Source organism: Camarhynchus parvulus, chromosome 9 (assembly GCF_901933205.1).
Source record: "Camarhynchus parvulus chromosome 9, STF_HiC, whole genome shotgun sequence".
In the NCBI taxonomy this organism is placed as follows: domain Eukaryota; kingdom Metazoa; phylum Chordata; class Aves; order Passeriformes; family Thraupidae; genus Camarhynchus; species Camarhynchus parvulus.
Window position 1 is genome coordinate 584,011 of NC_044579.1, and position 13,053 is coordinate 597,063.

Genomic DNA, 13,053 nt, shown 5'->3' on the forward strand with positions numbered 1-13,053 from the left:
CTTGTGGGACTGGGAAAGAACCCCCAGTTTTGGGAGTTCCTGGTTTCGTTTTTTAAAGACCTGGCTGCCCCTGCCCCGGGCCCTGCCCCTGCCCCTGCCCCGCTCTCCGGCCCCGCTCCCCTGCCCCGCTCCCCGGCCCCGCTGCCCTGCCCCGCTCCCCTGCCCCGCTGCCCGGCCCCGCTCCCCTGCCCCGCTCCCCTGCCCCGCTGCCCGGCCCCGCTCCCCGGCCCCGCTCCCTGCCCCGCTCCCGGCCCCGCTCCCCGGCCCCGCTGCCCGGCCCCGCTCCCCTGCCCCGCCCCCTGCCCCGCCCGCTCCCCGGCCCCGCTCCCCGGCCCCGCTCCCCGGCCCTGCCCCTGCCCCGCTCCCCGGCCCCGCTCCCCGGCCCCGCTGCCCGGCCCCGCTCCCCGGCCCCGCTCCCGGCCCCGGCAGCACCAGGTGGCGCCCGCGGCGTCCGCAGCTCCTTCGCGGCCGGGAGGAACCGGGGAGGGATGGGAACGGGAACGGGAACGGGAACGGGACGGGACGGGAACGAGGAGGATGGGAACGGGAGGGATGGGAACGGGAGGGATGAGAACGGGTCGGAACGGAACACGGGGGATGCTCGGGGTGGGGAGGGGGGATGATCCTGGGGCCCCACGCGCGGCGGGACAGGGACAGTGCGGCTGGGGCAGTGCAGCGGGTCCGGACAGAGCCATCTGTCCCCGCCATCCCCACCTGCGCTGCCTGAGCCCCCACCGGGAGGTGTCAGAGAAAAGAAGGTTCCACGGAGACCTCTGAGCCCGTTCCATGCCTTTAGAGCCCCCTCCAGGAGAGCTGCAGAGGAACTGGGGACAAGGGATGGAGGGACAGGAGCCAGGGAATGGCTCCCACTGCCAGAGGGCAGGGACGGATGAGATATTGGGAACTGGGAATTGTTCCCTGGCAGGGAGGGCAGGCCCTGGCACAGGGTGCCCAGAGCAGCTGTGGCTGCCCTGTCCCCTGGCAGTGCCCAAGGCCAGGCCAGACAGGGCTTAGAGCAACTTGGGGCAGTGGAAGGTGTCCCTGCCATGGCAGGAGCTGGGACTGGGTGAGTTTTAAGGCCCCTTGCAACACAAACCAGTCTGGCATTCGGGTATTCCTTGGATTTCAGTGTCTCGTCTGCCTCAGTACCTCGAGGATTTGTGGCTGGTCCAATGGTGCAGCCTCCCCTCCTCGCCCAGGATGTGATTCATCACATCTTGCACAAGATGGAGCAAGGCTGACAGCCCTGCCCGCCGGCATGGGGCTGTTCAGGGCCTTATCTCTGCAATGGAGAGCACGAGGCGCTGAGCTCTGCACCTTCCAGCAGGGGCTGCGTGTGTCACTTCTGCTGGCCTACCCTGGGCTGCGCTTCTGCTTGCTGTGGGCTCCAAGGTTACACCCAAGGAATCCAAACCCAGAAGAGATCACTGAAGGTTTCCAGTCTGACCTTCCCCATACCATGAACTGCAGCACTTCTCCAGTGCATCCCTGCCCTCCTGCAGCAGCTCCTGCTGGGAAAAACCCTCTGCTGCCACAAACCCGGGAGGGGCAGGAGGCTCCTTCCAGTGTTCAGGAATCTGTTCCGTGCTGGGTTATCCTGGCTGGTCAAGTTTGTGCCACTCTGGAGCTCCAGCCTGCTGTCACTGTGTCCCAACTCACACCTGTCTGCCAGGTCGGGCAGACCTGAAGCCTCTCATGTTCTCCTTGCAGGCATAAACTATAATCCAATTAATGTAATGATCTTTCTGTTAAACCCAGCAGGTTAAGCTCCTCAGTTCGAGGTGTTGAATGTTGTTTAAAACTGGACCCTCATTTTTGATTCCCTGACTACCAGTTCTGAGTGAGGAGCAGCAGCTTGTTTGTGGGGTCTTGTTCTTTTCATTTTTAAATATAACTGAATCTAAAACCCATTCCAGACTCAAATTAAAGGCAGAGATTTTATAACACAAACAAAAATACACTCACGGCATTGCTGTGCTAAAAACGCTGAGAGGCTGCACGTAGGCTGTTTGTGCTGCCCTGCCAGGGAGCAGCCACCCTCACACGGGGGTCCACCCCACAGGAGCCAGGAGCCGGACCTGATGGTCCTCTGGGTCCCTTCCAGCTCAGGATGCTCCACAATTCCCTGGATCACTGGATCTAACACAGCTCTTTGTGCTCGGGGGAATGGAATCAATTAGTGCCACCACAGGTGGCTCTGGAACCTTTCTGCATTTGGAGGAAATCATCTGCATTTATTCCTTGCTTAAGACAGTAATGCTGCCTCTGGCTGGCTTTCCCAGTGATTATTTTTTTGCTTGGTTCTGTGCTAATGAACAAAGCTCTGGCTCCTCGGAGCAGGCAGAACCCGGCCCACCCATTTATCTCTCCTGCAGCAGCCAAATGGCATTTGCTGTCTCGAGCAGGAAATGAGCAATTAAAAGGCAACAGGAGGTTATTTTTTTATTTCCCTCTCTCCCATCCAGAATAATAAACATCTCCAAGTGAATGTGCCGTGCGCGCCGATTACTTGGACAATTTGATGTGAGGGAAATTGTTCTTAAATGGGATGGCAATAAATGTGTCTGTTACAATTTGGAAAATCCCATTAGTTTTTCAAAATAATTGGCTTTATATCTCTCACAGAGCACAGGGTAAGCAAAAACCTTTCAAACTAATCAATAAGAAGCAAAATAAATTAATTTTCCCAGACTGCCTCAACATGAAGGGACACGGCAGTGCAAATGCAGGCGGTGTGTGGCTCAGGCTAAAGCTAACCCTGTAACTGCAGTGCTCCCCACATTCACTGCAGCTGTTCAAAGCTCCCATCAAAAGCACTTAGCTGAAAAGACTGAACTTCTCTGATTGCAAAGGCCAGTGGCACAATGGAGGCCAACACAATAAAATGGCACAGTGTGGGCAGCACCTCTGGGGGCAGGGGCTTGCTCTGGAAGCAAACTACAAGAAGAAAGGCAGAGCCCAGGTCACAGCTCTGCTGCAGGGTGTTATCTCCTGGCACACGCCTTGGGCTGCTGGGGATCCCTGCTCCAGGGGCTGCTCCTGCTGCTGCTGCTGCTGCCTGCAGTGGGTCTCTGTGACCAGGGAGGGCCCTGGCCCTGCTGCCACGGGGCACCCTGGGCAGGGACATCCCACAGAGCACCCAGGGCAGGGCTGTCCTGAGGGCATCCAGGGCAGGACCCTGTGAGCCCAGCACTCCCTGGGCAGGCACTGAGGGGCCCTGGTAGCTCAGAACCCCCTGGGTGGGCACTGAGGGACCCTGTGAGCTCAGAACCCCTGGGGGGCACCCAGGGCCTGGTAGCTCAGAACCCCCGTGGGCATGAGGCCCAGCGACTCCCCCTGGGTGGGCACTGAGGGGCCCTGGTAGCTCAGAACCCCCTGGGTGGGCACTGAGGGACCCTGTGAGCTCAGAACCCCCTGGGTGGGCACTGAGGGACCCTGTGAGCTCAGAACCCCCTGGGTGGGCACTGAGGGACCCTGTGAGCTCAGAACCCCCTGGGTGGGCACTGAGGGACCCTGTGAGCTCAGAACCCCCTGGGTGGGCACTGAGGGACCCTGTGAGCCCAGCACTGTCTGGGTGGGCACTGAGGGACCCTGTGAGCTCAGAACCCCCTGGGTGGGCACTGAGGGACCCTGTGAGGCCAGCACTCCCTGGGCAGGCACAGGGCTGGCTGCAGGAGAGCCCCAGTCTGCAGAGCTGTGCATGGACTCAGCTCCACATGGCCCCTGGGGCCTGGCACGGCTGCAGGGCAGGAGGGCAGTGACACTGGCCAGGCTGTGCCAGGCTGTGCCATGCCGTGCCATGCCTTGTGCTGTCCTCCCCGAGTTCCCAAAGATGGGCAGGGGAGCAGCCCTTCCCTGGCAGGGGCTGGGGCCCTGGCACAGGTTGCCCAGGGAAGCTGTGGCTGCCCCATCCCTGCCACTGGAATGCATTAACATAAGCACTGACAAAAAAGAGATTCATCATATCTAATAGATCATTGTTAAAAACTATATGAATAAAATTACAACTTTTCACAGAGCAAGTTACTCAAGCACAATACTGAAATGTCAGTTCAAGCATTAATTATTAGATACTCATGGTATCTAACCAATCAAGCTGCTTTTCAGCTGGGTTCCAGACAGCAGCTCCGTTGTTTCTGTTTCGGCTGCAGGAGCTGAAAATCCCCCTCTGTCCCCAACCCAACCATTGCCTGCTCCTGGCACAGCCCGAGCTGCAGCCCTGCCTAATGACAGGGAGGGAGGGCAGGAAAGCCTGTCAAACAGGATTATTCACAGAAAAACCCAGCTAAGTGGATTTCAAATTGCAACCTGTCACTGCCTTCTGCAAGTCATTTAGGAAGAGCTGGAAACTGGAATAACGATTTTAGCAGGAACAGAAAACCTAAGAAAGAAAGAAAAAGAGGATTTGTGGGAGGAGGCAGCCAGCCTGGCTGTGGGCTGAGCTGTGGGTGGTGGGCTCAGGCCACAGAATCCCTGGGAAGCAAGGTGGGGGGGGATGATGCCTGCAATTCCCAGGGCAGAATAGCAAAACTGCAGAGAATACAGGATTTTAGATCTGGTTTTAATGTGGAATAGTTGTATTCTATTAAAGACAAATGTACGTATAGCATGTACTACATATAAAACCACATAATCTATATTTATATATTTAAATATATACTCAAAATTTGTGTATATAAATATACAATACCACGGTTTATATTTTTAAATACATATAGAAAAAATTACTATGACAGTTTGGATCTGGCAGGACAACTCAGGCCTGGCTGTGTCCCACAGCTCCTCGTGCCTCTGGGCTGGTTCAGAGCAGGATCAGCTCTGGGACAGGACCAGCTCTGGGCCAGGATCAGCTCTAGGACAGGATCAGCTCTAGGACAGGATCAGCTCTGGGCCAGGACCAGCTCTGGGCCAGGATCAGCTCTGGGACAGGATCAGCTCTGGGAAAGGATCAGCTCTGGGCCAGGATCAGCTCTAGGACAGGATCAGCTCTGGGCCAGGACCAGCTCTAGGCCAGGATCAGCTCTGGGACAGGACCAGCTCTGGGCCAGGATCAGCTCTGGGCCAGGATCAGCTCTGGGACAGGATCAGCTCTGGGCCAGGATCAGCTCTGGGCCAGGATCAGCTCTGGGACAGGACCAGCTCTGGGCCAGGATCAGCTCTGGGACAGGATCAGCTCTGGGAAAGGATCAGCTCTGGGCCAGGATCAGCTCTAGGACAGGATCAGCTCTGGGCCAGGACCAGCTCTAGGCCAGGATCAGCTCTGGGACAGGATCAGCTCTGGGCCAGGATCAGCTCCCAGGACAGCTTGACAGGATCAGCTCTGGGACAGGATCAGCTCTAGGACAGGATCAGCTCTAGGACAGGATCAGCTCTAGGACAGGATCAGCTCTGGGCCAGGATCAGCTCTGGGACAGGATCAGCTCTAGGCCAGGATCAGCTCTGGGCCAGGATCAGCTCTGGGACAGGATCAGCTCTAGGACAGGATCAGCTCTGGGACAGGATCAGCTCTGGGCCAGGATCAGCTCTGGGACAGGATCAGCTCCCAAGACAGGATCAGCTCTGGGCCAGGATCAGCTCTGGGCCAGGATCAGCTCTAGGACAGGATCAGCTCTGGGCCAGGACCAGCTCTGGGACAGGATCAGCTCCCAGGACAGGATCAGCTCTAGGACAGGATCAGCTCTGGGACAGGATCAGCTCTGGGCCAGGATCAGCTCTAGGCCAGGATCAGCTCTGGGACAGGATCAGCTCCCAAGACAGGATCAGCTCTAGGACAGGATCAGCTCTGGGCCAGGATCAGCTCTGGGACAGGATCAGCTCTAGGACAGGATCAGCTCTGGGCCAGGACCAGCTCTAGGACAGGATCAGCTCTGGGCCAGGATCAGCTCCCAGGACAGGATCAGCTCCCAGGACAGGATCAGCTCTGGGCCAGGATCAGCTCTAGGACAGGATCAGCTCTGGGACAGGACCAGCTCCAGGACGGATCAGCTCTAGGACAGGATCAGCTCTGGGCCAGGATCAGCTCCCAGGACAGGATCAGCTCTGGGCCAGGATCAGCTCCCAGGACAGGATCAGCTCTGGGACAGGATCAGCTCTGGGACAGGATCAGCTCTGGGACAGGACCAGCTCTGGGCCAGGATCAGCTCTGGGACAGGATCAGCTCCCAGGGCAGGATCAGCTCTGGGCCAGGATCAGCTCTGGGACAGGATCAGCTCTGGGCCAGGATCAGCTCTAGGACAGGATCAGCTCCCAGGGCAGGATCAGCTCTGGGCCAGGATCAGCTCTGGAACAGGATCAGCTCTGGGCCAGGATCAGCTCCCAGAACAGGACCAGCTCTGGGCCAGGATCAGCTCTGGGCCAGGATCAGGTCCCAGTTTTACTGCTCAGCTCCCACTGGTCACTTGCACTCCCTGACCGTGCTGTGGGCACAGTGGACAGGGTCCCCTCTGTCCTCTGAAAGGTTCCTTTGTCATTAATCCAATTCAGCTGGATGCCTCAGCTGCTCCCTTACATTCTCATCCGTGAACTAAGGAGCAGCAGTGGTTATCTGCTGAATTAAGTAGTTCAACTAAAAGAATCCCATATATTGTTTCCAGTCAATGGGCACTATGAATAGATTTTATGTAAAATTACTCGGAATGCATAAGCCATTTTGCCTAATGTTATGGAATTTCTTCTCCCAAACCCTGTGTGAAACGTAATTCATGTTCAGATACTGACAACTGAATCATACTCAGCATTCATATATAGTGCTTTATATATGCAAACTGCCATAGAACATTAATTAAGCAATAGATTTCCTAATGCTGAGGAAGTGTACTCACACCAGGCTCGGTGAGTTAAATGTTTAAATACTGTCAAGGCTTAAACACTATTTACAGTTTCATTGTGCTTGAGCTCAGTCACTGGCAGAGCTGTAACACTCACTGGCTTCTCCATACGGTAAGTAGGAGTAGGAACGGTGCCTCGGTCCTTATCTACACCAAACTTTACTTTGAAATGGTACTTTTGCTACCAGTATGCTATTTTAGAAGTGAAGTCACTGTAGTAAGAGCACAGGCTGTCTGTTTGCAGACTGCTGGTACAGCTACAGCACAGAGGCAGCACCGCCATTTACCGAGCTTTTTAATGTTCCAGGTGACTTGGGCTCCTTTTTCCCAATCAGGGCTACCCAAAGCCACAGGGCACGTTCAGCACAGTGCTGGGACATCCTCTGGGGCAGCTGAGTGCCCGTGGGCGTGTCCCAAGCCCTCCCAGCTGGCTCCTCCCTGAGCTGGATGCAGGGCGTGGAGCTCGGCGTTCTCCTGGCATGGCAGGACACCCAGTGTGGTGTAAGGTGTTCTCCTGGCATGGCAGGACACCCAGTGTGATTGATGTAAGGTGTCCTCCTGGCATGGCAGGACACCCAGTGTGATTGATGTAGGGTGTTCTCCTGGCATGGCAGGACACCCAGTGTGATGGATGTAAGGTGTTCTCCTGGCATGGCAGGACACCCAGTGTGATTGATGTAAGGTGTTCTCCTGGCATGGCAGGACACCCAGTGTGATTTGAGTTGTGGGGTTTGTTGGGCTGCTACTGATTCATTCTGTTCATTGGTCAGGAAATGGTGAGATTTGGCTGCAGCTGCCAAAGCTGAGTCAGCACCACACCTTGTCAAATGTCCCAGCTCTGCCCGCACTGCCCGGAGTGGCAGGAAAGGCTCTGGGTGCCACTGCAGGGTGACTCAGGCTCAGGGGTGTTTGTAGCTGCCAGGTGCTGCCACAGGTGTGACCCAGCAGCCAGAGCAGCCCCCACGCTGCCCGTGTCCCTGTGTCCCCGTGCCAAGCCTCACCAGCCTGCTGGAAGCCTGTCAGGAGCAGGCAGCCCCCTCCCCAAAGGACAGGGACCCTCCCTGCTCAGCCCGAGCCTGTTCACAGGAGTCTGTCACCAGGAAGAATAACAGGAGCTTTAACATCATGATTCACACAATGACAGTGCAGACTGAGCTCATGTCACAGAGAACTGACACATTCCTTCCAGATCCCAGGAATCGCGGGGTCCCAAACCCCTTCCAAACACTTCTCCAGGCTGTGCAGACCCCCTACTCTTCTTGCTTTAGGTGCCCTGCACTACAGGGTTGGGTGCTTTGGTTTAAACAATCAACAAGAAAAGACTTTTTAATTGATTAGTCACTGCAGCCACGAGTGCCACAGAGTTTACTTTCTTGTTCCATGAATGTATTTGTTTATATTTGCAGGAGGAATCAGTCTGATGTAAACTATGAAATATGTTGTTTACTGAACAAAGACAGGTTCCAAGGCACTTGTTAACAGTGAAATCCAACCCGACTCTTGGATATCTATTTGCATTAGTCAGTCACCTCAGAGCCCACAGCCCTGGCTGAGCAGCACTTCATCAAACAGCCTGGGAAAACACCTAGAAGATAAATAACCTGTTTAAAAACTTCTGATGTGTCAATAGTTTGCCATGAAACTAGAAGACATACCAGAGCTTTGTCTGTGGTTTGTGTTTGTATTAGTGTCTTGAAAACCAGAGTGCAAACCCAAAATTCGCTGATGCTATCGAGTTTGCTGTCAACGCTCTGGAGAGTAGAATTAGAATTGTCAGTGATTTTGATAAACTGGTTTTTGACAGACATTTGTGCCTGGATGCCATCTGTGAGGGTGCATGGAGTTTTAACTCTAGTTCACCATTACCCAGAGAGGATCTGCTGGCAGGGGAAGCAGCTACAGGCTCTGCTGCTGGGGGAAACCCTGGCAAAAATCCTTCAAGGAGGAAAACTGCAACTCTGACCATCCTGACATTTTGTCTTGCTGACAGTGTTAAAATGCCACATCTGTCTCAGTGATACTGAGAGAGCCTCAAAGTCCATGTCTGCTTGAGCAGCCAAGAATGAAGTGAAGGGCAGAGTCAGCAGGATTAACTGGAACAGCTCCTGGATCAGGGGTCTCGTTGGCTGTTTGCAAGCCGGACAAACAAGCTGAATTCAACTCTGTCCTGGGAAATATGCTTATTGCCAATAAAGTACCTTGTGTTTTCTTTCCCCTTTACAATGGATCAGCTCCTGATTCCACACTGATGTGCTTCCATTCGGGCAGGATGCCAGGTCAGTGTCCATCCTCCCGAGCTGCAGGACGTGTCTCTGGGAGCCTGCTGCAGGTCCCTCAGCCTTGTGAAGTGATGGAGCACAAGCAGAACCAATTCGTGTTTATAGCCGTTTTTACCATTTTCTCTGGTATGTGACAAGACAACACTTCTCCCATGACAGGACTGGTCTGGGTGTGTTGTGCTGGGAGCAGTCTGGTGCCACCAGGGGAGGTCACTACACTGGTGGGCAGTGGTGTCCTCTTCATGGAGCTGTTAATGCCACAATGCAGCACACAGGAGTGGAAATGCACCTCCATCCAGGGAGGGTTAACAGTTCACATTCAGTGCTGCAGCTGTGGACTGTGGCCTGCAGAAAGGCCCCAGGAACCCGAGCAGTGGGTTCATTGCACAGGGTGAGCAGCCCCCAGGGACAGGGACACAGCCCTGTGACAACAAGCAGCCCTCACCCAAACCCCCCAGGGGTCACCTCAGCATTCCTGAGTGCCCTGACAATATCTGTGAGCATGGCTCACAGACCTGGTGCTATCAGCAGCACTGGCCGTGTCTGCTCATTGTCAGAGCCCAGCAGCGCTGTTTGCTGGGTGGGTTATCTGCAGGGCCACGTGTTGCAAGACTTGCTTTGCTCCCACGCTCACCTTGATCCGGCCCAGCAGCTGCAGGCTGGAAGATGAAACAGTGCTTAGGCTGGTGACACAATCAGTGCCCAGTCACAATGATCCCTGCAGCCTTGAGCAGCCAGAAACAGCAGCAGCCCTTGTAAAACAATCAGAAAACGTGGCCCTGTGGTTAAGGATTGCATGAGAATTGGAGGCTATTGGGGCTGCAAACTACTGACATCAGACTGAGCCTAACACGGGTCTCAAAAAATCCTTAGCTCCTTCGTTGACATGTTTAGCCCCAAATCACTTTAAAATGCTCAAATACAATCAGTATTTACACCTGAATGCTTTCAAGGACCCGAGGCAGCAGAACTCTGCCGGGCACTGCAGGAGCTATTCTGTGCACTCCACACAGCACAGCCCTCAGAGCTGAGCGATGCCATCCTTGCCAAAATCTGCTCTCGGGTATCCCTCTCAGCTGGCTGAGGAGTAGGAAATGCCCCAGACCCCCCTACCAGCCCTCAGCTCAGAGCTGAGCGATGCCATCCTTGCCAAAATCTGCTCTCGGGTATCCCTCTCAGCTGGCTGAGGAGTAGGAAATGCCCCAGACCCCCCTACCAGCCCTCAGCTCAGAGCTGAGCGATGCCATCCTTGCCAAAATCTGCTCTTGGGTATCCGTCTCAGCTGGCTGAGGAGTGGGAATGCCCCAGGCTCGGCGCCCAGGCAGAGCGCCCAGCAGAGCTGTACCCCCGGCCCTGGCAGAGGGCAGGGCCGCAGTGACTGCTCCCAGCAGGGGAAGCACGGCCAGGGCACCCCCGCGCTGGTTCTCCGGCACCTCCGAACTGTCCCCCCTCACCCCAGAGCCCAGCTGCAGGCACTCCTTCCCCTGCCCCGACACACGATCGTCAGCAGGACTCTGCTCCTGGTCAGGAGACGGAGGAATGAAACACAGCCAAGAGTGCAAAGCCCCAGTGATAATTATCTCTGTACGTGAGCACTCCCCGCAGCACAGGCAATGTCACACCGTGCCACGGGGCACTGAAGAAAAGGCATTTTCTCCAGAAGGGCTTTTGCTGCAGACAGGAAGTTTGCTTTTTGAATTAGTCACCAGTTTCACTCCAGGCTGATTACAGCAGTTTCATTACCATACAATAGCACTGTTTCCATGCAAGTGCTATCAAGATCACATTTATGGTTCCAAAAGTTGTTTCACCACACCTACACAGAACCCAGTGCTGCACACGGGAACAGAGAAGTGCTCTCCCTGCGGTGTGTGCTTACCCACACCCCAAAACTTTCAGGTATACTGCTCCTGGGGTAAAAGGAGGGAGCTGACAACCAACCGAACACAGAACGAGCCCTGAACTTTGACCATCATGCCTATTTTGAATATAAATATCACGTCTACGAGTGGGATATAAGCGTGCCATGGAACATGTTCTTTATAAAGAACCATAAAGTGGCATTATGACACCAATCCAAGGGAAACATCTGATGAGTTCTGGCAGCACGGGCTACTTTAGCAATCGTGATAAGATCTCTGGCAGGACTTTTGATGGAAATAATGAACGCTTTTTTCTGTGTATGTGTGTCACTTCTTTCTTTCTTTTTTATTTTTTTAATACTTTATTTACACCCACCAGCAGCTGTGATTACTTCTTGAGAAAGCGCGAGTTTGGTATTCAGCATTTGAGGATCTCTTGGCAGAGGAAAGTCCCCGAGGGGCTCTCCTTGCCCGAGCCGGGCAGGACGGGTGGCTGTGCACAGCTCCTGCTCGGGAGGGAGATGCTGCAGGGGCTGAGCCAGGGCAGGAGGCAGGGCTGAGCCAGGGCAGGAGGCAGGGCAGGAGGCAGGGCAGGAGGCAGGGCAGGAGGCAGGGCAGGAGGCAGGGCTGAGGCAGGGCAGGAAGCAGGGCTGAGCCAGGGCAGGAGGCAGGGCAGGAGGCAGGGCAGGAGGCAGGGCAGGAAGCAGGGCAGGAGGCAGGGCAGGAGGCAGGGCTGAGGCAGGGCTGAGGCAGGGCAGGAAGCAGGGCAGGAGGCAGGGCAGGAGGCAGGGCAGGAAGCAGGGCTGAGCCAGGGCAGGAGGCAGGGCTGAGGCAGGGCAGGAAGCAGGGCAGGAGGCAGGGCAGGAGCCAGGGCAGGAGGCAGGGCAGGGCAGGAAGCAGGGCAGGAGGCAGGGCAGGAAGCAGGGCAGGAGCCAGGGCAGGAGGCAGGGCAGGAGGCAGGGCAGGAGCCAGGGCAGGAGCCAGGGCAGGAAGCAGGGCAGGAGGCAGGGCAGGAGCCAGGGCAGGAGGCAGGGCAGGAGGCAGGGCAGGAAGCAGGGCAGGAGGCAGGGCAGGAGGCAGGGCAGGAAGCAGGGCAGGAGGCAGGGCAGGAGGCAGGGCAGGAGGCAGGGCAGGAGGCAGGGCTGAGGCAGGGCAGGAGGCAGGGCTGAGGCAGGGCTGAGCCAGGGCAGGAGGCAGGGAAGGAGGCAGGGCAGGAGCCAGGGCAGGAGGCAGGGCAGCCCAGCTCAGCCCTGCCTGAGTCACCTGCGGCCGCCAGGGCTCTCTGCCTGCCCGGGGCTGCCGCTGAGCGGTTCCCCTCCCAGCGAAACCTGCCCCTGGAATTACCCTGGCTGCTGGCTCCTCCGCCTGCCTGCGGGCACACCCTGATCCTGGAATGGCACCTGGCAATGCCACGGCGTTAAGAGAAACACATTGGACAGCCTTGCTGCAGACATGGATTCACAGACAGAATTACTGAGAATTTCTCAAGGCGCAGATAAGTAAAATATTAGATTTAAATGCTGTTGGATGCCAGGGTTTTTTGTCATCTTCTCTTTCCTCAAGCCCTCCAAAGCAACCTAAATCATCCTGCTGCCAAATCCAAAATAAAGACTTCTCTGTACACCACTGCACTAAAAACTAATTCAGGCCCCAAAATCTTGCTCAATTTCATACATTCAAAATGAGTAAACATTGAAAATTTTCTCCAGATTTGTTCAATGCCAGAAAACATTTGGTGCAATTCTGTTCTTTGAACTCCGAGATTATTTCATCTTCTTAGTTTCCCTTGGCAATTACTCTCGCTTTACCTTTAGGTTTACTATTAATACTAATGTCACATACTGACAGCATGGGAGTGACAGAACAGCAACTCTTCCCCAAACGATTGAATCTTCTCAGTTTAACTGTTTTATATTGGGTTGTGAGCCAGCTAAGTCACTTAATCTTAAGTGAGTGGTAAGGTACGTCTGTTGTATCCAGGGAACATTGCCATCTTAGGAATGAAATGATGTGCAGTATCCTCAGCCTGTGACTTCCCTTGGGATTTTCTCAGCAGCAGTGCTGAGAAATTAAAATACAGCATTT